The sequence below is a fragment of the Oncorhynchus keta genome, chromosome 22 (assembly GCF_023373465.1).
Source record: "Oncorhynchus keta strain PuntledgeMale-10-30-2019 chromosome 22, Oket_V2, whole genome shotgun sequence".
Classification (NCBI taxonomy): Eukaryota; Metazoa; Chordata; class Actinopteri; order Salmoniformes; family Salmonidae; genus Oncorhynchus; species Oncorhynchus keta.
The window spans coordinates 43,393,977-43,418,203 of record NC_068442.1 but is presented as its reverse complement, the minus strand read 5'-3'; positions in this window follow the sequence as shown (position 1 = coordinate 43,418,203).

Sequence of the window (24,227 nt, the reverse complement as noted above, 5' to 3'; positions counted from 1 at the left end):
AAACTCCCCAGACCTGAATCCCATTGAGAACTTATGGTCAATCCTCAAGAGCGGGTGGACAAACAGAAACCCACAAATTCTGACAAACTCCAAGCATTGATTATGCAAGAATGGGCTGCCATCAGTCAGGATGTGGCCCAGAAGTTAATTGACAGCATGCCAGCAACACTACAAATATTGACTCTTTGCATCGACTTCATGTAATTGTCAATAAAAGCCTTTGACACTTGTGAAATGCTTGTAATTATACTTCAGTATCCATAGTAACATCTGACAAAAATATCTACAGACACTGAAACAGCAAACTTTGTGAAAATTAATATTTGTGTAATTCTCAAAACTTTTGGCCACGACTGTAGGCCTTATGACCCAAGCTATTAAACATGCTCTCTTAGTACATGATTAACATTTAGGGGTGACATTTTTGTGTGATGCGTGTTGATAGAGGTCGTACAACACACACATACAGTATATGCCGACCTTCCAAGTCTGTCTTACAGTCATACAGCATTGTCATACTCACTCATAGCTTTACATTCTGACTAATACTCATAGCTTTACATTCTGACTAATACTCATAGCTTTACATTCTGACTAATACTCACAGCTTTACATTCTGACTAATACTCATAGCTTTACATTCTGACTAATACTCATAGCTTTACATTCTGACTAATACTCATAGCTTTACATTCTGACTAATACTCATAGCTTTACATTCTGACTAATACTCACAGCTTTACATTCTGACTAATACTCATAGCTTTACATTCTGACTAATACTCACAGCTTTACATTCTGACTAATACTCATAGCTTTACATTCTGACTAATACTCATAGCTTTACATTCTGACTAATACTCATAGCTTTACATTCTGACTAATACTCACGGCTTTACATTCTGGCTAATAATCACAGCTTTACATTCTGACTAATACTCACATCTTTACATTCTGACTAATACTCATAGCTTTACATTCTGACTAATTGTCAATACATTGTAAGTTTATACATTAACGAGTGAAAGGGTGTTTCTTTGGACAAATGTAATGGGGATTTACAACAGTAGGAAGGATGTTTGTAATTTCAGATGGCTGAAGTAGGTCTCTCTCTAAATTAGTGAAACCTTAAGTGCACTTTTGATAAATGTGTTTTTGGAGGGGAAACACACACTGCCCGTGGGTTGCTCCCTAGCCGGCCTTTTAGACCATCTAGATCAGGGGTGTCAAAACATACGGCCTGCGGGTGGTTTGAGTAAAACAAATACAAATAATAATAATAATATATATCAAAACAAATCAAATGTTATTTGTCACATGCGCCGAATACAACAGGTCTCGACCTTACAGTGAAATGCTTACTTACAAGACCTTAAATAACAATGCAGTTATAAAAAGTTACAACTAAATAAAAAATAATAAGAAATAAAAGTAACAAATAATTATAAAGCAGCAGTAAAATAACAATAGCGAGGCTATAAACAAGGGGTACCGGTACAGAGACAATGCGCGGGGCGAGGTAATTGAGGTAATATGTACATGTAGGTATAGTTATTAAAGTGACTAAGCATAGATAATAACAGAGGGTAGCAGCAGCTTAAAGGAGGGGGGCAATGCAAATAGTCTGGGTAGCCATTTGATTAGATGTTCAGGAATCTTATGGCTTGGGGGTAGAAGCTGTTATGAAGCCTCTTGGACTTAGACTTGGCGCTCTGGTACCACTTGCCATGCGGTAGCAGAGCGAACAGTCTATGACTAGGGTGGCTGGAGTCTTTGACAATTTTTAGGGCCTTCCTTTGACACCACCTGGTATAGAGGTCCTGGATTGCAGGAAGCTTGGCCCCGGTGATGTACTGGGCCGTACGCACTACCCTCTGTAGTACCTTGCGGTCAGAGGCCGAGCAGTTGCCATACCAGGCAGTGATTACAACCAGTCAGGATGCTCTCAATGGTGCAGCTGTAGAACCTTTTGCATAATCTGTGGAGCTGTTAGGGCAGTATGCAAATTGGAGTGGGTCTAAGGTTTCTGGGATAACTATGGATAGAGTGCTGTCTTTTTCAAATGTTTACAGTAAATATAACACATTTTCTGTGCTGCCCTCTGTACGTCATTGAAGAACGAATGCGGCCCCCGTGCAAAATGAGTTTGACACCCCTGCTCTAGATGGACGGGGCTCTGGGGGCTCTGCGGAGCCAGCGGAGGGTAACCAGGTTTCAACCCAGGCAGGTTCACCCACTCTGCAGACAGACAGCCCACATCAAGCCAGCGCCCTCCACAGATCCATCTTCCTCTGACACTTCATTTAGACTGCATTAATGTGGAATTAGAGCCCATTATGGGCTATTGGCATATCCTGTCAGTTGTATAGTACTAGCGGTTATCCTCCTCCTCTCCTGAGAGAGAGAGAGGGAGGGGGGGGGGAGCGAGCGAGCGAGCGAGCGAGGGAGGGAAAGGGAGAGAGAGAGAGAGAGAGAGGGAGAGGGGGAGAGGCCAAACTCTGATTTTGAATAGGGCCAGATAAAGCGTTTTCAGCCCTATAGCCACAAAGCTGCAGTGGTGATTAGATTTCTCTCTCTCATTCATCCTCAGTCATCAGTATTGCTAATCAACTAAAGGAATGCGTAGGTTTTTTTCCGCCATCTGCCTTAGTCGTCACAGATTCAAAAGAGATCATAAGGACCAACAGAACCGTTTGTACAGACATCAGCTCTATAGGGCGGGCGATAAAGTTATAAATCTGTTTTTTTGAATAGTCACCTAATTATCAAAACTCAGAGGTGGACTGTAAAAAGCCTGGCGAGTGAGTATACTATACGGCTTAATCCAGATCACTACCCCTATTCACATGGGCTTACTGTATCTGCTGATAAAAGGTGAAGTAAGAACTTGGGTCCAGAGCTAGATCCAATGTCCATCTCCATGCTCACAACCGAACGTAGCGAACAGCGTTTGGTAAGGAGTGTTTGCGTGTTGTGTTTACATTCAGTTGAGATCAGATCGGATTATGAAGACACACAGTGTGCGAGAGTCACTTTGCTCCACTGAGACGTGTTTAACACCTGTCCACCAAATGTCGTGCACAACTTTGACCTCTGGGAGTCAGGGGCAGACAAACACAGAAATATCACACACGATCTGGCTCACTCTTTCATATCTATACTTAAATACATACATACAGTACCCACACACACAACATCCATGCATGTACAGTAATACTACTCCCACTCAACTCATCATCAAGGAAATTCACACAATACTATAATTTCCATTATCAAGGGATCCATTCCTCTGCCACCATTACCCTTCCAGACTCCAGCATGAGAAGTTATTCCAAGTGGATATCAGTGTTAGAGCTGTCCATGATGACTGAGGAGTCGATCATTAAATAGGAGTAGGGTCAGCCCTCATCCCCTCCCGCCCTCGTCGCACCCCCAACTGTCTCAGGGGAGTTCATGGCGAGGGCCCCCACTGCGCCTCCCTCACTGACCAGGCTGCTGAGAGGCACAAAGATACCCTTAAGGAGCTTTGCGCTCTGGAGGAAACGTAATCTTTTTTAACGCCATCCCTGAATAGAGAATGGAGCTTGGGTAGAGGGAGGAGCCGGCTACAGAGTATCTCCCAGCCCACATGGCAGCCCAAACCCAAATCTGAATATCTGAGCCATGGCAAAGAAGCTGAGACACTCCCGACACCAGCATAGGAATTAGCCCTCCGACAGACTGTGTTAAATCCCAACTCTTCTGCCTCCGCTCTACGCTCTCACCTAACCATAGATACTACGCCCCCCCACCCCCCCACCCCCCCTTCCACTCGGCATGGTACATGTCCATTGGGTTTGGGACCTGAGAGACAGAGGGTGAGAGACAGAGAGAGAGAGACAGGCAGACAGACACAGACACCACAGACAGAATTTAAAATAAATAAATAAAGCGAGAGAGAAAGAGAGAGGAAGAGAGATAGAAAAAAAAGAGGGAAAGAAAGAAAAAAAGTGAAGAGATTTCATTTAAACTGTTACTGTGATGGAGATGATAGCCATTACTTCCCAGCTTAATTGTTCATCATGTCTTGGTTTGGCGACAAATTCAGCAGCAGAGGACAGACACAAAGAAGACATGCGGCATATAAAGAAAGAATCTCTCGTGACAGACTTGTGCAAAAAATCTCTGAGCCCATTATATTTGGAGGGAGGTGTGACAGATTACCGGCGAGGCGGACTCTTTAGTGATGAGAGGTAGAGAACCCTCTTTACCCAAACACTTTAGGAGCAGTGCTCTGACATGCTCCTTTAGCACCCGGTCAGAAGACTATTCACAAAGCAAACACAGTCAAGGGCTTCTCTCCACAAGTCAGGCCCTGCCTGGTTGGACGAGGCCACAGTGTCCCCCAACCCAACCCACCCATGTCCCCGTCTCCAGTATCTATGCTGCAATAGTCTATATCTGGTGTAATTCTCCTGTCTTATCTGGTGTCCTGTGCGCATTTAAGTACACTCCCTCTGACTCTCTCCCTCTCTCTCTCCCCTCCCGGAGGACCTGAGCACTAGGATCATGCCTCAGAACTACCTGGCCTGATGACTCCTGGCTTTCCCCAGTCCACCTGGTTATGCTGCTGCTCCAGTTGCAACTGTTCTGCCCCCAGTTAGGGATCACTGACCTGTTCAACGGATATGTTACCTTGACCCAGACCTGCTGTTTTTAACTCTTTCTCTCTGCCGCACCTGCTGTCTCAACCTCTGAATGCTCAGCTATGAAAAGCCAACTGACATGTACTCCTGAGGTACTGACCTGTTGCCCCCTCTACAACCACTGATTATTATTTGATCCTGCTGGTCATCTATGAACATTTGAACATCTTGAAGAACAAAAATGGCCATGTACTCTTATAATCTCCAACCAGCACAGCCATAAGAGGACTGGCCACCCCTCAGAGCCTGGTTCCTCTCTAGGTTTCTTCCTAGTTTCCTGCCTTTCTTGGGAGTATTTCCTAGCCACCGTGCTTCTAAATCTGCATTGCTTTCTGTTTGGGGTTATAGGGTGGGTTTCTGTATAGCACTTTGTGAAATCTGCTGATGTAAAAAGGGCTTTTTAAATACATTTGATTGCTTGATTGATAAACCTCCCTGAAAAGTATTTAACCAGTGTTGAAGAGCCACAAGAAAACAAGATGTGGGCAAACCTAACAGACCCCTAGTACAAAGCCCTGACCATGGTATTTTTTTGTCAATATAAAGGAAACTTCATCCAAAGACAATCTTTTGGTATTTGTTTCATTAGTCCATTGTTGACATAATCCCAAAATGTTTCTTGTCAGCAATCTAGTTTTAAAGATATGTAACTTTCAAAACACAAAAATCATGATGCAAAATGCATTAGACAGGGATGATTTTTGTGTTTTGAAAGTTGCATATCTTAAAACTTGATTGCTGACAAGAAAGGAAAATGAGACAATGTCAACTAACTAAACTAATGTTAGTTAACTAACTAAACATATACCAAAATATGAAATTTTCCTTTAGCAGGAGTAAAGAGAGTGAACGCGTGAAAGGAGATGCCGAGCTGTATTTCATGCTCAAAGTGTACACAATTGTAAAAGCAATTTCTTTAAAAATGTAGAAGAAGAACATTGTAGGTTAATGTGTTGCCTTGTGGAATTCATGATGTGTCGGTCACAATACAAATGTGACAATTGTAACTTATTTTGTGTTTCGTTACCTACAGTGATCTACGGTGGCCCTAAGGAGCAAAGTAGCTTCTTGCAATTAAGATGACCTAATCCATCTCTTCAAAAACTGTCAATGTAAATGAAACATAAAGTATTATATCGTATCATATCATGTCATACTTCGTACCTTGTATCTCACATCGTGTCATATCTTTGGGCCCGTCAGACAATCAACAGAACTGATTCCATACTAGCTGGCCTATATTGCTTTCTTGGCTAGTGTAATAAATTACAGTGAAGGTGATGTGAGTGTGTTTTTTGGGGGTTCCATGTAGAGCCCTCAGTGGAAAGGGTTCCACATGGAACCAAAAAGGTTCTAACTAGAACCAAAAGGGTTCTTCAAAGGGTTATCCTATGAGGACAGCCGAAGAACCCTTTTTAGGTTCTAGACAGAACCTACAGTAAGAGTGGTAAAAGTGTGAGCGAAAAGGTGAAAGATGCCTCTTCAAATAATTTGCAAATGATTGAACCTTTTACTGCAGTGGGCTAAATCAGGGTCACATAGAGTGTTTCTTGGTAGTCTTAAAAAAATCGACTTTGAAACAAAAAGTATAATCACATACATGGTTATGGGCTTAAAAAAAAAGTAGAAATATATTCAGATTTGAGATTGTCTCCCTATATTACACTTTATAAACATCACAGAAGACTGAAATATCACAAAACCGTTTGACACAGAAACACTGGATTTTCTGCATTTAAAAAAAATGTCTGTTAATTATTTGTGAAATAATGAACAATATAAATAACATTCCACCCACTAGGTCATTTGACTGCAGGAAAGGGCTACATCTCATTAATAATATACGTTGGGGGAGATGCTGCAAAGAGCTGAGGTGTGTCCCAAATGGCACCCTATTCTGTATATAGTGCACTACTTTGGGTCAAAATCTCTATGTAGAGAATAGGGTGCTATTTGGGACTCAGCCCTGTAGTCAGAGTGAGAACTATTTCAGCTGAGCTGACATGGCTGGCGTAGATCACTGAGAAGGTCTCTCTCTCTTTCTCTCTTATAGAAGAGATTACATGTGAATGGGCAATTATACCTGTATATAAATGTAGGATCTTAATTTGATCATTTTATTATACACGGCAGGAAATGCAAACTTGTAGTATATTTGACATTTTAAAAGGCTTCTCATGTTTGTAATTTCCACTTACAAATTTCTGACGTGATTTGCACAAACAAAAACTTGATCAAACCCTAAAAAAATGTTCATTAATTATAATCTACATAATAATTCATATTACCTGTTGCTGCAGGATTATTTTCCAGCTGTAGAAAACTGTCTCAAATGAAGATTCTACATCTGTAGGCTTATATAACATCTTAGAATCGGATAAACAAGAGCACAATGAAAGGCGCTGATTGCTTAGAGTCCTATTTATGATTCAGTGTGAAAATTATGCTCATTGTATTGGTGGTGGAGTTGGTGGGGGGGATAATCACACAGTTAAGAAAAACAGTTCACTGAGAAATTACTCCATATACTTTTTGTTTTACTCCACCTCTAACTGTATGTAATGAAATTCACAGACCGCTGCCCAGTCTTACAACTGTGTAGTACAGTTGTGGCCAAAAGTTTTGAGAATGACACAAATATTAATTTTCACAAAGTTTGCTGTTTCAGTGTCTGTAGATATTTTTGTCAGATGTTACTATGGATACTGAAGTATAATTACAAGCATTTCACAAGTGTCAAAGGCTTTTATTGACAATTACATTAAGTCGATGCAAAGAGTCAATATTTGCAGTGTTGACATTTCTTTTTCAAGACCTCTGCAATCTGCCCTGGCATGCTGTCAATGAACTTCTGGGCCACATCCTGACTGATGGCAGCCCATTCTTGCATAATCAAAGCTTGGAGTTTGTCAGAATTTGTGGGTTTTTGGTTGTCCACCTGCCTCTTGTGTATTGACCACAAGGTCTCAATGGGATTAAGGTCTGGGGAGTTTCCTGGCCATGGACCCAAAATATCAATGTGTTGTTCCCCTAGCCACTTAGTTATCGCTTTTGGCATAGAGCAAGGTGCTCCATCATGCTGGAAAAGGCATTGTTCGTCACCAAACTGTTCCTGGATGGTTGGGAGAAGTTGCTCTCGGAGGATGTGTCGGTACCATTCTTTATTCATGGCTGTGTTCTTAGGCAAAATTGTGAGTGAGCCCACTCCCTTGACTGAGAAGCAACCCCACACATGAATGGTCTCAGGATGCTTTACTGTTGGCATGACACAGGACTGATGGTAGTGCTCACCTTGTCTTCTCCGGACAAGCTTTTTTTCCGGATGCCCCAAACAATTGGAAAGGGGATTCATCAGAGAAAATTACTTTACCCCAGTTCTCAACAGTCCAATCCCTGTACCTTTTGCAGAATATCAGTCTGTCCCTGATGTTTTTCCTGGAGAGAAGTGGCTTCTTTGCTGCCCTTCTTGACACCAGGCCATCCTCCAAAAGTATTCGCCTCACTGTGCATGCAGATGCACTCACACCTGCCTGCTGCCATTCCTGAGCAAGCTCTGTACTGATGGTGCCCTGATCCAGCAGCTGAATCACCTTTAGGAGACGGTCCTGGCACTTGCTGGACTTTCTTGGGCGCCCTGAAGCCTTCTTCACAACAATTGAACCACTCTCCTTGAGGTTCTTGATGATCCGATAAATGGTTGATTCAGGTGCAATCTTACTGGCAGCAATATCCTTGCATGTGAAGCCCTTTTTGCGCAAAGCAATGATGATGGCATGTGTTTCCTTGCAGGTAACCATGATTGACAGAGGAAGAACAATGATTCCAAGCACCACCCTCCTTTTGAAGCTTCCAGTCTGTTATTCAAACTCAGTCAGCATGACAGAGTGATCTCCAGCCTTGTCCTCGTCAACACTCACACCTGTGTTAACGAGAGAATCACTGACATGATGTCAGCTGGTCCTTTTGTGGCAGGGATGAAATGCAGTGGAAATGTTTTTGGGGGATTCAGTTCATATTCATGGCAAAGAGGGACTTTGCAATTATTTACAATTCATCGGATCACTCTTCATAACATTCTGGAGGATATGCAAATCGCCATCATACAAACTGAGGCAGCAGACTTCGTGAAAATTCATATTTGTGTCATTCTCAAAACTTTTGGACACAACTGTACATGAGGCTCAAATGTAACGCCTTCACACTTGACCAGAGACCTGACAGAGAGCTTATGTGATGTGTTGTGTGATGGACATCTCCCCTTACCACTTTGTGTCAACTGTGTCAACCGTGTTCTATTCTCCTCAGCGAATGAGCCCAGGGAAGAAACCTCTGTCACCCCTCTGACACTATTATTTTAGATTGGGACTTAAGACTACATTTCAACAGGGAAAACAGGATAAAAGGAGGGGTCAGTAATTCAGAATTTCATTTATTGGAATTAAATGTTGTTGCTTGTGTGCATGCGTGAGTGTTTGTATGTATGTGTGAGTGAGTGAGGATGGTAGGAGGGGGGAATATTGGACCCCCTTTTATAAAATCCCTCGCCTCTCTAGCCTGCCTGATGGGCTCTCAAATACATTCCTCTTGAGCCTGGAGCAGACTTAGATACATTTGTTATATAATCAAATGTGAAATACAATGTAGTTTATGGTGAAAGGGGCCAGGGACTTTATTCGAGAAGGAAGGGGAGATATAATTGACTTTTTTCTCTCTCTTCCAGCAGCTCTAACCAGCCTCTTACTGCTTTCATGTCGTTTAGATGAGGGGTTAATAAGGCAGAGCGTTGAAGAGATTATGATCCGGTTGGGCAACGCAAGGAGGGGTAAGAGGGGTGGAGTTTAAAGCTTCTGAGAAAGGGTCAGGGGGTGAAAATAAGGGTGGTGGTGTGAGGTGTATAACACTAGGATGTGGTACGTTAAACAGCTAGGCTGGTGGGGTGTATAACACTAGGATGTGGTACGTTAAACAGCTAGGCTGGTGGGGTGTATAACACTAGGCTGGTGGGGTGTATAACACTAGGCTGGCTGGTGGGGTGTATAACACTAGGCTGGTGGGGTGTATAACACTAGGCTGGTGGGGTGTATAACACTAGGCTGGTGGGGTGTATAACACTAGGCTGGTGGGGTGTATAACACTAGGCTGGTGGGGTGTATAACACTAGGCTGGTGGGGTGTATAACACTAGGCTGGTGGGGTGTATAACACTAGGCTGTTGGGGTGTATAACACTAGGCTGGTGGGGTGTATAACACTAGGCTGGTGGGGTGTATAACACTAGGCTGGTGGGGTGTATAACACTAGGCTGTTGGGGTGTATAACACTAGGCTGGTGGGGGGTGTATAACACTAGGCTGGTGAGGTGTATAACACTAGGCTGGTGGGATGTATAACACTAGGCTGGTGGGGTGTATAACACTAGGCTGGTGGGGTGTATAACACTAGGCTGTTGGGGTGTATAACACTAGGCTGGTGGGGTGTATAACACTAGGCTGGTGGGGTGTATAACACTAGGCTGTTGGGCTGTGTATAACACTAGGCTGGTGGGGTGTATAACACTAGGCTGGTGGGGTGTATAACACTAGGCTGTTGGGGTGTATAACACTAGGCTGGTGGGGTGTATAACACTAGGCTGGTGGGGTGTATAACACTAGGCTGTTGGGGCTGTATAACACTAGGCTGGTGGGGTGTATAACACTAGGCTGGTGGGGTGTATAACACTAGGCTGTTGGGGTGTATAACACTAAGCTGTTGGGGTGTATAACACTAGGCTGGTGGGGTGTATAACACTAGGCTGGTGAGGTGTATAACACTAGGCTGGTGGGATGTATAACACTAGGCTGGTGGGGTGTATAACACTAGGCTGGTGGGGTGTATAACACTAGGCTGGTGGGGTGTATAACACTAGGCTGTTGGGGTGTATAACACTAGGCTGGTGGGGTGTATAACACTAGGCTGGTGGGGTGTATAACACTAGGCTGGTGGGGTGTATAACACTAGGCTGTTGGGGTGTATAACACTAGGCTGGTGGGGTGTATAACACTAGTCTGGTGGGGTGTATAACACTAGGCTGTTGGGGTGTACAACCACTAGGCTGGTGGGGTGTATAACACTAGGATGTGGTACGTTAAACAGCTAGGCTGGTGGGGTGTATAACACTAGGATGTGTTGTACGTTAAACAGCTAGGCTGGTGGGGTGTATAACACTAGGATGTGGTACGTTAAACAGCTAGGCTGGTGGGGTGTATAACACTAGGCTGGTGGGGTGTATAACACTAGGCTGGTGGGGTGTATAACACTAGGCTGGTGGGGTGTATAACACTAGGCTGGTGGGGTGTATAACACTAGGCTGGTGGGGTGTATAACACTAGGCTGGTGGGGTGTATAACACTAGGCTGTTGGGGTGTATAACACTAGGCTGGTGGGGTGTATGGTGGGGTGTAACACTAGGCTGGTGGGGTGTATAACACTAGGCTGGTGGGGTGTATAACACTAGGCTGTTGGGGTGTATAACATTAGGCTGTTGGGGTGTATAACACTAGGCTGGTGGGGTGTATAACACTAGGCTGTTGGGGTGTATAACACTAGGCTGGTGGGCTGTGTATAACACTAGGCTGGTGGGGTGTATAACACTAGGCTGGTGGGGTGTATAACACTAGGCTGGTGGGGTGTATAACACTAGGCTGGTGGGGTGTATAACACTAGGCTGGTGGGGTGTATAACACTAGGCTGGTAGGCTGTTGGGGTGTATAACACTAGGCTGTTGGGGTGTATAACACTAGGCTGGTGGGGTGTATAACACTAGGCTGTTGGGGTGTATAACACTAGGCTGGTGGGGTGTATAACACTAGGCTGGTACGTTAAACAGCTAGGCTGGTGGGGTGTATAAAACTATGCTGGTGGGGTGTATAACACTAGGCTGGTGGGGTGTATAACACTAGGCTGGTGGGGTGTATAACACTAGGCTGGTGGGGTGTATAACACTAGGCTGGTGGGGTGTATAACACTAGGCTGGTGGGGTGTATAACACTAGGCTGTTGGGGTGTATAACACTAGGCTGTTGGGGTGTATAACACTAGGCTGGTGGGGTGTATAACACTAGGCTGGTACGTTAAACAGCTAGGCTGGTGGGGTGTATAACACTAGGCTGGTGGGGTGTATAACACTAGGCTGTTGGGGTGTATAACACTAGGCTGGTGGGGTGTATAACACTAGGCTGCTGGGGTGTATAACACTAGGCTGTTGGGGTGTATAACACTAGGCTGGTGGGGTGTATAACACTAGGCTGGTGGGGTGTATAACACTAGGCTGGTGGGGTGTATAACTGGTACGTTAAACAGCTAGGCTGGGGGGTGTATAACACTAGGCTGGTGGGGTGTATAACACTAGGCTGTTGGGGTGTATAACACTAGGCTGGTGGGGTGTATAACACTAGGCTGTTGGGGTGTATAACACTAGTCTGGTGGGGTGTATAACACTAAGCTGGTGGGGTGTATAACACTAGGCTGGTGGGGTGTATAACACTAGGCTGTTGGGGTGTATAACACTAGTCTGGTGGGGGGTGTATAACACTAGGCTGGTGGGGTGTAGGCTGGTGGGGTGTATAACACTAGGCTGGTGGGGTGTATAACACTAGGCTGTTGGGGTGTATAACACTAGGCTGGTGGGGTGTATAACACTAGGCTGGTGGGGTGTATAACACTAGGCTGCTGGGGTGTATAACACTAGGCTGGTGGGGTGTATAACACTAGGCTGGTGGGGTGTATAACACTAGGCTGGTGGGGTGTATAACACTAGGCTGTTGGGGTGTATAACACTAGGCTGTTGGGGTGTATAACACTAGGCTGTTGGGGTGTATAACACTAGGCTGTTGGGGTGTATAACACTAGGCTGGTGGGGTGTATAACACTAGGCTGGTGGGGTGTATAACACTAGGCTGGTGGGGTGTATAACACTAGGCTGGTGGGGTGTATAACACTAGGCTGGTGGGGTGTATAACACTAGGCTGTTGGGGTGTATAACACTAGGCTGGTGGGGTGTATAACACTAGGCTGGTGGGGTGTATAACACTAGGCTGTTGGGGTGTATAACACTAGGCTGGTGGGGTGTATAACACTAGGCTGGTGGGGTGTATAACACTAGGCTGGTGGGGTGTATAACACTAGGCTGTTGGGGTGTATAACACTAGGCTGGTGGGGTGTATAACACTAGGCTGGTGGGGTGTATAACACTAGGCTGTTGGGGTGTATAACACTAGGCTGGTGGGGTGTATAACACTAGGCTGGTGGGGTGTATAACACTAGGCTGGTGGGGTGTATAACACTAGGCTGTTGGGGTGTATAACACTAGGCTGTTGGGGTGTATAACACTAGGCTGGTGGGGTGTATAACACTAGGCTGGTGGGGTGTATAACACTAGGCTGGTGGGGTGTATAACACTAGGCTGGTGGGGTGTATAACACTAGGCTGGTGGGGTGTATAACACTAGGCTGGTGGGGTGTATAACACTAGGCTGTTGGGGTGTATAACACTAGGCTGGTGGGGTGTATAACACTAGGCTGGTGGGGTGTATAACACTAGGCTGGTGGGGTGTATAACACTAGGCTGGTGGGGTGTATAACACTAGGCTGGTGGGGTGTATAACACTAGGCTGGTGGGGTGTATAACACTAGGCTGTTGGGGTGTATAACACTAGGCTGGTGGGGTGTATAACACTAGGCTGGTGGGGTGTATAACACTAGGCTGGTGGGGTGTATAACACTAGGCTGGTGGGGTGTATAACACTAGGCTGTTGGGGTGTATAACACTAGGCTGGTGGGGTGTATAACACTAGGCTGGTGGGGTGTATAACACTAGGCTGGTGGGGTGTATAACACTAGGCTGGTGGGGTGTATAACACTAGGCTGGTGGGGTGTATAACACTAGGCTGTTGGGGTGTATAACACTAGGCTGGTGGGGTGTATAACACTAGGCTGGTGGGGTGTATAACACTAGGCTGGTGGGGTGTATAACACTAGGCTGGTGGGGTGTATAACACTAGGCTGGTGGGGTGTATAACACTAGGCTGGTGGGGTGTATAACACTAGGCTGGTGGGGTGTATAACACTAGGCTGTTGGGGTGTATAACACTAGGCTGGTGGGGTGTATAACACTAGGCTGGTGGGGTGTATAACACTAGGCTGGTGGGGTGTATAACACTAGGCTGGTGGGGTGTATAACGTGATCAGAGGTGTTGGGTTTGTGCCAGACATAGCATTTTCCTTGATGGCCAAAAAGCTACATTTTAGTCTCATCTAACCAGAGTACCTTCTTCCATATGTTTGGGGAGTCTCCTACATGCCTTTTGGCAAACACAAAAGGCCTATTTTTTTCTGTAACCTCTCTGGGATATGTGGGACTGTAGCATCCCACCTGGCCAAAAGCCAGAGAAAATGCAGAGCGCCAAATTCAAATAAATTACTTTAAAAATCTAACTTTCATGAAATCACACATACAAGATAGCAAATTAAAGCTACACTTGTTGTGAATCCAGCCAACATGTCAAATTTCAAAAAGGCTTTTTAAGCTATTATCTGAGGATAGAACCATAGTAAACAAAGAGAGAAAAGCATATTTCAACCATTCACCATTCATGCCTTACCTTTGACAAGGTTCTTTTGTTGGCACTCCAATATGTCCCATAAACATCATGAATGGTCCTTTTGTTTGATTAATTCCGTCGATATATATCCAAAATGTCCATTTATTTGGCGCGTCTGATCCAGAAAAACACTGGTTCCAACTTGCGCAACGTGACTACAAAATATCTCAAAAGTTACCTGTAAACTTTGCCAAAACATTTCAAACTAATTTTCTAGTACAACTTTAGGGATTTGTTCAAGTAAATAATCGATAAAATTGAAGACGGGATGATCTGTGTTCAATACAGGAGGAAAACAAACTGAAGCTTTCTGGTCACGCGCCTCTATCTAACAGTACATTTCAAGTTACCCTCGTTCAAGATGGTCGTACTTCTTCATTACACTCAGGAAAAACCTCAACCAATTTCTAAAGACTGTTGACATCCAGTGGAAGCGATAGGAACAGCAAGAAGGTCCCTTAGAAATCTGGATTCCCAATGAAAACCCATTGAAATGAGTGACCTCAAAAAATAAAATCTGAATGGTTTGTCCTCGGGGTTTCGCCTGCTAAATAAGTTCTGTTATACTCACAGACATGATTCAAACAGTTTTAGAAACATCAGAGTGTTTTCTATCCAAATCTACTAATAATATGCACATCTTATCTTCTGGGGATGAGTAGCAGGCAGTTGAATTTGGGCATGCATTTAATCTGGACGTGAAAATACTGCCCCCTGTCACCAAGAAGTTAAAGCAATGGCTTTTTTCTGGCCACTCTTCCGTAAAGCCCAGCTCTGTGGAATGTACGGCTTAAAGTGGTCCAATGGACAGATACCCCAATCGTTGCTGTGGAGCTTTGCAGCTCCTTCAGGGTTATCTTTGGTCTCTTTGTTGCCTCTCTGATTAATGCCCTCCTTAGCTCTGTGGGAAGCTCATCAACTGATCATTAATTAATAAATAAGTAAACAAAGATATCAATTATTAATTAGCTCTGCCTACCCCTACTGTGTGTGTGTTTGTGTCTGTGTGTGTGTGTGCGTGTATGTGTGTGTGCGTGTGTTGGAGGCACTATCTAAGGAGGGGGTCCCCAGTGATGATCTGACAGGCCAACCACAGTCCCTTTACATGGCCAGATGGGCCCAGCAAGACTCCTTTCAGTCTCAAGCCAGGCAAAGTGTGTGTGGTTTAAGTGGTTCGATTAGGGGTGGAGAGCAGTTGGGTACAGCCAGAGATTGGTGCAATGGGGGTAGCTACAGTAGCTTTAGCTGAGCTGACAATATCAGCAAATGCCTAATGATCTAGAGTTTCCAGATTGTGGTGGTATAGAATTGCATGTTGAAGAATTGCTAACATACACATACTGTAGAATTGTTCTTGCAATCAACTTGAATCCACACATTACAATGGATGTAAACTACTTTTCCAAGGTTACGTTTGTCCCTGTTTCCGGTGATCATTACAATGGATGTAAACTACTTTTCCAAGGTTACGTTTGTCCCTGTTTCCGGCGATCATTACAATGGATGTAAACTACTTTTCCAAGGTTACGTTTGTCCCTGTTTCCGGTGATCATTACAATGGATGTAAACTACTTTTTCAAGGTTTTGTTTTTCCCTGTTTCTGGTGATCCATTACAATGAATGTAGACTACATTCCCTAGGCTACCTTTGTCCTTGTTTCCAGTGATCATTACAATGAATGTAGACTACATTCCCTAGGCTACCTTCGTCCCGGTTTCTGGTGATCCGTTACTATGAATGTAGACTGCATTTCCTAGGTTACATTTGTACCTGTTTCTGGTGATCCACTTGAGCAGGTATCCAGGTGAAGTGGCTGGTCTAGAGGTCCCTGTGGAGAGACTGCTGCCAACAGGCTAACTCGGCTATTCCCCAGAGGTATGCGCAATGCTGTCAGAGGTACGCAGCAGATTTGAAATGGAAAATAAAATGAAAAGGCCTGATTGTGATGCTAGAGGAAAGGTCAAGTGGTCACCAAATCAATAGGTTTCTTCCACTTGGGGTCATGATTGTGCACAACAAATTGTATGGCAATCCAGGCATTACTTTGAGATAAATATTTTTCTCAGTCTGCTCTCAGCCTGTGGGCATCATGTGTGTAGTGATCCAATATCCATAGCCATGTCATTTAACAGTTGTCACTGGCCCTTGATCAGCCTTACTCACCAAGAGCCCAGCGCCGAACCCTCTTGCTAGCAGTCACTGATCAAGTCTTTCATGTGCCGCTTTCCAGCTAAGTGACTTTCAATGGACAGCATGGCAAGACTGCAAAGCCTGTCCTGGGACATAGTGGACCTCAAATAGTTTTTTATCAGTTTTAGCTTAATGACAACTCTCTTGCCACCAGCAGTCACAGTCAGTGTGCAAAATATACGTAAAGCAATGTACACTTCTCCCAAAATGCTTTGCAGCTGCATCTTACAATTTACATTCAGGAGACCAAAAGGGGTGACAAGTAAGGGGGGAAAGTGGCAGCATATACAGTGTTCAGGTGTCTTACTTCGTTATGAAACTCAGGTGTAAGATCTCTGGAATACGTCATGATCAGTGGTTGGCACACAGAAGGGACTTTATCCTGACTAATCTGCCCAACTTTCAGAACAGCAGAACATTCTTCTACAATTTTTGCAGTGGTGTAGAACCTAGTGTCCAAGTCACTTATGATGTCCATATCAGTAAAAAACACTGTGTTCCGAAACACCATTGCTGCACTGTCCTGAGCTGTCTCCTCTTGAGAGGTCTCATCGTGGAATCTCTTCCTTTTCCTCTGGGGGCTGTGTTCCTTACTAAATTGACGTGCAGCATCCACTACAGCCTGGGATTTAGAACTGGCCATGACCAGTAGTCCCATATTGCGGCGCATAATTGGCCCAGCGTCGTCCAGGTTAGGGGAGGTTTTGGCCGGGGGGAATTTACTTGGCTCATCAGGCAACTCCTTGTGGTGGGCCAGGTGTCTGCAGGCTGACTTCAGTCGTCAGTTGAACGGTGTTTCCTCCGACACATTGTTGCAGCTGGCTTCCGGGTTCGTGGGTGTTAAGAAGCGTGGCTTTGGCGGGTCATGTTTCGGGGGACTCGACCACTGCCTCTCCTGAGCCCATTGGGGAGTTGCAGTGATGAGACAAGATCGTAATCACGAAATTAGAGAGAAAAAAGGGGTAACAATTACAACAATCCCCCCCCCCAAAAAAAATGTAATAATAATATATCCCTTATATTCCTTCCATAATACACTGTACAGTGAAGCTTATAGGGGTTTGGACAGCTTCAAATAGCTATGTTCTGTGGCTGATTGTAGGTAGTGGCGATTTTAGCATGTACATTTTAGTGGGAAAAAACAAGTGGGATGCATGCCAGCAAAACCACTACACTACACAACACAACACTAAACAATACATTAATTGCACTAAAACGGTGACTAACTGTGCCAACAAACTGGGCCTACATAAAGCTGTCCCAGCAGCAGTCCCAACATCTTACCGCTGTCAAGTCAGCGAAGCCTCGTCTGCCAGCGAAACAGTTAATTCAGCCTCATTTAATGCCTTTAAAAAACATAGCTGATATGGCTGACTTGCTTAAACAAATGTGGTTTCTAATGACAGTTGAGATGTACAAACTATGGCATAAGTGGACGAGAAGAGGATAAGAGGCAATCCGTAATTTCGATGAAGACTTTAATGAGAAAGCTGATGGATGTAGTCAATATAACTATTTCTTTAGCACTTTTGAAATGTACAGCGACAGAATTCAGAACATGAGCCGTTCTTACAGTGTTCTCCCTGTACACCAAGTCAGAACCGTGGGATAAATAATGGTGGTATATAAGCAGACAGTGAAAGCTCTTACAATATTCGATGATTTAATTTCTTTAAAACAGGATATAGGCTACATGTGCACCACTAACTCAGAACAGTAGGCAAAATGACTTACTTCTGTCAATCTTTACTAACGACATGGCTTTGACTAAAGCCACAATATAGCAGGGGGTGTAAAGCCTATAACACATACGTTTTTCCAGCAGCAGACGATGATCAATAATCAATCAAAAGCCGGACCGAAGAGTAACAAAACAGCCCACGCAATTTTTTTATCATCAATTTCTCTCATCCAATCGTTAGTCATTTGTGTAAGTGCTGTGCTTGTTGAATGTCCTTCCCCAGAAGCGTGTTGAAAGTCTGTAAAATAACATTGTATCTGGTCAAACACAATGTTTTCCAAAACCTTACTAAGGGTTGGTAACAGGCTGATTGGACAGCTATTTGAGTCAGTAAAGGGGACTTTACTATTATTAGGTAGCGGAAGGACTTTTGCTTCCCTCCAGGCCTGAGGGTATACACTTTCTAGTAGGCTTAAATTGAAGGTGTGGCAATATCATCAGCTATTATCCTCAGTAATTTTCCATCCAAGTTGTCAGACCCCCGTGGCTTGTCATTGTTGATAGACAACACTACTTTTTTTTACTTCTTCCACACTCACTTCACAGATTTCAAAATTACAATGCTTGTCTTTCATAATTTGGTCAGATATACTTGAATGTGTAGTGTCAGCGTTTGTTGCTGGCATGTCATGCCTAAATTTGCTCATCTTGCCAATTAAAAAATCATTAAAGTAGTTGGCAATATCAGTCGGTTTTGTGATGAATGAGCCATCTGATTCAATGAATGATGGAGCTGATGGAGCCCTAGATTAGGTTCAATTCTCTAAATGTCTTGGACAAGATGACTCACTGATGCTGTAAAGCACTTTTGATCAGATTTAGCAACAATAGACAGATTATGAGGGCTGAGAGGTAGTTGGGTAGGTGGTATTATATTATTATCACACCGTCAGTTTTCTCCCATTCTTTCAATGTAGAAAATACTGAGGAGAAAATCAACTTTTCCACGTAAATGTTCTCAGCGTTATGACGCTGACATGCTCACAGAAAGGATCATGTCCGGATGGCTTTGGTGAGACTATGTGGGAGTTGGAGGCGTAAACTCACCCTTAACTTTTTGATACAGTCTACTGAATATTTAGCCTGATCCAACATCATGACCGGACTGCTGCAAAGTGAAAATGCAGTCCAATGGGTATAACCAATGTTCCCTCAAATTCTTTGGGGCACTGAGCAAATGTTTGGTCTTGTGAGCGGAAACTTGAACTTTGTGAGAATTTTGTGCAACTTCCGGCGCGCGTTTACAGTGAACACTGAGGTTGTTTTAGACAGTAGCCAATAGCTATTTGAACATAATGTAGGCCTACCAACAAAACCAATGGAGCAAATCCCATAACATTTTCACATGGAAATAGCTTTTCTATGATATAGCCTACAGTAGCCTATATGTAGTGTTCAATGCAGGCCTACATTGCATGAGACTTTTAAAATGGTTTTTATATTATGAAGGCTTGACATGAATTCATTATTCTTTACTTGGCCTAACACCATGAGCCAAATTGGTATCGTACATTGCGTTGTATTGTGTTGTATAATGCAAGAAACCACTTTACAAAATACAATTAATTATTATTACCATACAGAGAATTAGACAATGTAGGCTACCCCTCTGCCTATTGACTTATTTGCATATTCAAGCCTGTCTTAAAATACAACACTGGCCCTTTAATTGCTTTTTACCTGACTGGCTTTTCAAAGACAGCTTGCAATATAGCCTGTTGGTGTAGATGGGAATGTGCTCTCTCTGCTGTCTCCTGTAGTCTATGATCAACTCCCTCGTTCTGTTGACGTTGAGGGAGAGGTTATTTTCCTGGCACCACCCTGCCAGGGCCCTCACCTCCTCCTTGTAGGCTGTTTCATCATTGTTGATAATCAGGCCTTACAATGTTGTGTTGTGAGCAAACTTGAGGATTGAGTTGGAGACGTGTGTGGCTACGCAGTCATGGGTTTATTTTGGCAGTACCAAAATAAACGATCTATTGATTCTGTCTCCTCGCAACAAAATCTACAGAGCTGAGATTGTTGTATGCCCCATATACAGTTGAAGTTGGAAGTTTAAATACACTTAGGTTGGAGTCATTAAAACTTGTTTTTCAATCACTCCCCAAATTTATTTTTAACAAACTATAGTTTTGGCCAGTCGGTTAGGACTTTGTGAATGACACAAGTAATTTTCCCAACAATTGTTTACGGACATTATTTCACTTCTAATTCACTGTATCACAATTCCAGTGGGTCAGAAGATTACATACGCTAAGTTGACCCTGCCTTTAAACAGCTTGGAAAATTCCAGAAAATTATGTCATGGCTTTAGAAGCTTCTGATAGGCTAATTGACATCATTTGAGTCAATTAAAGGTGTACCTGTGGATGTATTTCAAGACCTCAGAAAAAAAATTTAGACGTCCACAAGTCTGGTTCATCCTTGGGAGCAATTTCCAAATGCCTGCAAGTACCACGTTCATCTATATAAACAATAGTACGCAAGTATATCTATACAAATAATAGTATGCAAGTATAAACTCCATGGGACCACGCAGCCGTCATACCGCTCAGGAAGGTGACGCATTCTGTCTCCTAGAGATGAACATACTTTGGTGCGAAAAGTGCAAATCAAACCCAGAAAAACAGCAAAGGACCTTGTGAAAAGGCTGGAGGAAACAGGCACAAAAGTATTTATACCCACAGTATAACGAGTCCTATATCGACATAACCTGAAAGGCTGCTCAGCAAGGAAGAAGCCACTGCTCCAAAACCTCCATAAAAATGCCAGAATACGGTTTGCAACTGCACATGGGGACAAAGATCGTACTTTTTGGAGAAATGTCCTCTGCTCTGATGAAACAAAAATAGAACTGTTTGGCCATAATGACCGTTGTTATATTTGGAGGAAAACGTGGGAGGCTTGCAAGCTGAAGAACACCATCCCAACCGTAAAGCACAGGGGTGGCAGCATCATGTTGTGGGGGTGCTTTGCTGCAGGAGGAACTGGTACACAAAATAGATGGCATCATGAGGTAGGAAAATTATGTGGATATATTGAAGCAACATCTCAAGACATCAATCAGGAAGTTAAAGCTTGGTCGCAAATGGGTCTTCCAAATGGACAATGACCCCAAGCATACTTCCAAAGTTGTTGCAAAATGGGTTAAGGACAACAAAGTCAAGGTATTGGAGTGGCCATCACCTACCCAAGTTAAACAATTTAAAGGCAATGCTACCAAATACTAATTGAGTGTATGTAAACTTCTGACGCACTGGGAATGTGATGAAAGAAATAACAGCTGAAATAAATCATTCTTTCTACTATTATTCTGACATTTCACATTCATAAAATAGAGTGGTGATCCTAACTGACCTAAAACACAGAATTGTTACTAGGATTAAATGTCAGGAATTGTGAAAAACTGAGTTTAAATATGTTTTGCTAAGGTGTATGTACACTTCATACTTCAACTGTATATAGCATTTTGATGGTGGCAAGAAATTTACATAATTATTGAAATTGAAAAACTCTAAGTGTTGATTCAAGTGTCGTTTTTTGTACCCATTTAAAAACCATGTGCCATGGAATTGGTACATCGCAAATCTCCTCCCGTTTATTTTGCAACCTGTACGGAGCAGCTGTCAGTATTCGTGTCCTCATATGAAACTGGTATATTGGTATATTCATGCAAGTTCCTTTCAGACAATTTGTATCTTTAATATTCAGCAGACAAACAAGTCCCCTACCTTCTCCCTTTCTTCTTGCCTCCTTCATTTTTGTGGTGCTGCTGCAATCAGCTGGTTTTAAGTTTTAAGGATTGAGCAGATATTCCCATGTATTTGGATAACTGCATATGTGACATAACTCCTCCGTTTCTATTTCAAAACATTATTAACATAAATCATGTTTTTTTCATTCATCAGTATATTTGAGTTTAACCATAACATGTGTTGTAATATTTGTAATATCTTTTCTGGAGGCTAAAACTGAAATTGTAACCAGCTTTGTATGGCTTGGTTGAGAATGGGCGGTACTTTAAACTAAATTCCATTTTCAATTAGTCGGAAATGAGAAGTTGTAATCTGAATGAAGGCAAAAAGGCCATTTTTTTAACAAAGGATTAGCCTTTCTTAATAATCTACTGTAGAACCATTTGGGGTTTAAGTATAACTTATGTATGAGTGAAGCTTGTAGTGAGATGTTTAAAGCTTTAATATTTTATCATTTTAGCCTCCCAAACTCATATTCCTTATATAAATAGACATGTTCAATTTAGTCTGGCTTAGCATTCCAAATAACATGAAATATTTTTTGCTCATAATTTAAAAAAATTGTCACCTGGAGTAGGCAGTGCCTAAGTAAGTAAACTGTGATAGGATCAAAAAGTTAATCAATGTGATTTTCCATAAATAGACAAGTAAACTTTCTATTGAAATTAATTGTGGTAAATTCATTAATATTTTTTGAGATGTGAATAACAAGTATGTCTACTTCATCATCTGCCCATTTTATTGGTAAACTACAAGGTAGTGTAAACACTGTATTTTTTTACCAATCCAATATGTAATATGGTACATTTGTCATAATTAGGTTTTAATCCAGAGAGGCTAGAAAGGTAATCAAGATCTTCAATGAGACTGTGCAGGGATCCAGATTGCAGACTTAAGAAAAAACTAGAGTCATCAGCATACATTGACACTTTTGTTTTTATCACCTGGATTTCTAACCGCTTGATATTTTTGTTGGATCTAATTGTAATAGTTAGCATTTCAATGGCCATAATAAATATATATGGAGACAACGGACAGCCTTGTTTTAATCCTTTTAAAAGTTCAATACTTTCTGAGAAGTAACCATTATTTACTATTTTACATCTGGGATTGCAGTACATAACTTTAACCCGTTGTATAAGAGTTTCACCCAAATTAAAGTCATCCAGGAATGTATATATACATTCTAGTCATACTTTATCAAATGTCTTTTCAAAATCTGCTATGAAGACCAGACCTGGTATCTTTGATGTTTTGTAATGTTCAATTGTTTCAAGTAATTGTCATATATTATATCCAATATATCGTCCATGTAAAAAACTTGTCTGATTCTATGTGCTATGCGTTTCGCCAGGATTTTCGCATCACAACAAGTGTTTGAGGCCTCCAGTTTTTTAAATGGACTGGATCTTTATACTTACCACCTGGGTGCTGTTTGAGTAGTAATGAAATCATACATTCTTGTTGAGTACCTACATGTCTACCATTTGTATAAGACTAATTAAAACATGCTAATAATAGATATTTGAGTATATAAAAAAAAGTCTGATATACCTCTACTAGTATACCGTCAAGCCCTGGTGTTTTTCCAGATTGAAACGTTTCTCTTCTATAAAATGGCCTTCACACAGGTCTTTCTGTAAATCTGTTCATTTTATATTATTATTATTATTATTATTATTATTATTATTATTAGGATAGAAATCCTTACAGTTAAAATCATTTAGTGGAAATTGAGGAGGCTGAAAAGAAAACATATGCTTAAAATCTTTTTCAAAATATAATTCCATTTGTAAAAAGTTTCTGTAAATCATTTTTTGGTAGAATTTCTGTTGAATATTCCAGAAAAATCTGGGGCATTTTTCACAATTTTCCATTCAATTCGCTTTATTTTTGTAATATATTACACTTTATCGTTCTTGAATAAGTACCTCCATTTATTTTTGTTTTTCCTCTAACCTATTTTGTGCCTCTATAGTACAGTTTCCATTACCATCTACCTGTGCTGTTACTTCCTCTATTTCCTTTATTAGCCTAATTTCTTTTGACCTAAACTTATTTTGTTTTAATGATGAGTATTCTATTGAATGGCCTCTAAACGTACATTTGAAAGTGTCCCATACAATAAGAGGATCTGCTGTACCTACGCTGTACAAAAAAAGTCAATTATGAATTATTTTGTTTTAGTTAAGAACAAATTGTCATCCAATAGGCTTTGATAAA